General features: G+C 35.8%; 1 long non-coding RNA gene across 1 annotated transcript; it reads right to left on the bottom strand.

Moving 5' to 3' along the window:
* Positions 1-791: 791 nt before the first annotated feature.
* On the bottom strand, positions 792-1,835 carry LOC125851709 (uncharacterized). The gene is made up of 4 exons (XR_007444927.1): positions 1,600-1,835; positions 1,373-1,499; positions 1,002-1,282; positions 792-906 (listed from the first exon to the last, which is right to left on the bottom strand). It is a non-coding gene; the product is annotated as an uncharacterized LOC125851709 (long non-coding RNA).
* Between the last annotated feature and the right edge of the window lie 579 nt (positions 1,836-2,414).

Consider the following 2,414-nt stretch of genomic DNA (forward strand, 5'->3'; position numbering starts at 1 on the left):
ATAAGCTTCATCCAACCAAAACAAACCAAAGCCAAATAAAATTCATCCAACCAAAGCCAAATAAACTTCATCCAACCAAAACAACACAATATTTTCAACATATACAAACTATTTCAAAATAAACTTCATCCAAATTCAAAATAAACTAAAATACAATCAAATTAAACAATTCTAAAAATATAGAAGTCTAAAATGTCAAATAGATACAACTACTCTTCATCACCCTCACTCTCCTTATCATTCTCATCACCCTCCTGATCAGATCCATCACTGCTAGCTGGACATGGAGGAAGAATATTTCCTGATTCAAAAAGAAAAGTTAGTTGGGCCTGAAGCGCTGCATACCTCTTGTTCTCTACCTCCTTTGCTGCCGCAATCTCCTCCTCTCTCTTCTTCTCTCTTCTCTCTTCTTCTCTCTTTCAGCTACAGCAGCAAGCTCGGCATTGAGATAAGTTATCTTACTCTCCATTGCAAATATTGTCTCTCTATCCCCACCATCAAAGCTTGAGGATGATGAACCACAATACCAAGACTTCTTCTTCTGATACGCCTTTTCTGGATAGTCGTAGATTGAACCTCTAATCGGATCACCAGCACTCTGTTTCCAAAGATTCTCGTTTTCTTCTTTTGTAAATGGTCTGTCCTGACTCTCAAGAAGTAGTGTACTACGATATTCCTGAGATATTCGCATATACCTATCTTGTAATTTAAACAAAGAACTCTACGAATAAGAATGTAATATATACAAGGAAAAGAAAAAAAAATTAGTTTGAATGGAGTTCTTACATATGTCTCTTGAGCACGTGGCTCAATCCATTTTTCTTCTTCTGTGGGGTTCGTACTCTTCTTGACGTGAGTAACCTTGAACATCTCTGGTACAGCTACCGGCCTACCCAACTCTTTTTCCTGCAAATAACATATATAGACTTTGATCTCATTAATCTCCAAAAAGTACTTATCAAATAAGAAAAAAATTATTTTACTAAATTAAGAAAGTATACCATTCTGTCCTTCCTAGTAACCTGGCTAATAGCTCCACCAGTGTGCAAAGAGCCTCCCTTTTCTGATGCGCGAGCCATCTTCCCAATCTCACTCCTCTTTTTAAATTTTTCATCAGTACTCCAATGTTTCAGTAACAAAGCCCATCGCTCCGGAAACATAAACTTAGGCATTCTATTTTTTTTTGACAATCACAAAATGTGCTAGAAAGCAACTTTGAAGCTTTAAGCTTGAAGTTCACTTGAACGTCATCCTCGTGTTCGGGAGCCCATACATAATATTTCTGTAATAAAAAAATACTAAATATTTATTGTTCAAATGACTAGAGAATTTAAATGTGTATGATATGAATTTAATTTATATATATTCTTACCTTAAATTCATTGAACATCTGCCCTTGGTTGTTAAGTGGAATCGAACTCCAATTCGGATACACACCATTATAGTGAGTTCCGATGCACTTTAAAATAATCTTTGCCATACCCACATCCGGACGTAAGCTGAAATACGAATTCATTGACGAAGTAGAGTAAACAAAAAATAATCAATCAATTAAAATATAAATAGGTAAATGAAAGATGAAACATAATTAAATCATACTTGTATCCTAATGGCTCGATGACGAGTCTCCGAAAATTGTCTCTATCGCCTGGCTGAGGACCATGTGCATCTGAGTGCTGGGTGGTAGGAGTATTAGGCTCTGAGCCAATGGATTCAATATGAAGATTGGAAAGTCCAATTGATCCACTACTAGTATTCAAACTATTGCACTGACTAGCACTAGCTGATGGTATGTTAGACCCACGACCAAGATGTGAATAGCCCTGCAATGTTTGGTAACCCGAACTAGGGACCACAGTGGGTGTAGATATAGTATAACCAGATTGTGGAGACACATGAATAGAGGCATTATGTGACTGGTGTGTCGAGTGAGTAGTTGAAACTGAGGCTTTTTTTGAAATATTAACTCGAGAGGGCTCATCAGATATCACGACCCCAGTGGGCCTTCTCATAGCATTGGCCTTAAATTTCTTTTTCAGATTATCAGATTTTTTTGATTTACCCTTGTCTTTATCTACCATCTATATCAAATAAATATAAAGATTAAAACAAAGTAGTACAAAATAATGTCACAATGTCGAACAAATATATCAAACAAAGTTATCATAACATAAGGCTTAATCCAAACAGTCTTTCACAATGTCAAACAAATGTTAAAACTACTAAAATATAAAGTATACTCAAATATGAATAGCTAAAAATCCACCAACTAAACATACAAATTGTTATTCATCCTCTTCGAAAGTTTCTTCATCATCTATCCATTCACATGCATTATCTTTGGAAGTTTCCTCCTCATCTATCCATTCATCCTCTTCGAAAGTTTCCTCCTCATCCTCCTCCATATTTGTTGG

The sequence above is a fragment of the Solanum stenotomum genome, unplaced genomic scaffold, assembly GCF_019186545.1.
Source record: "Solanum stenotomum isolate F172 unplaced genomic scaffold, ASM1918654v1 scaffold28872, whole genome shotgun sequence".
Classification (NCBI taxonomy): Eukaryota; Viridiplantae; Streptophyta; class Magnoliopsida; order Solanales; family Solanaceae; genus Solanum; species Solanum stenotomum.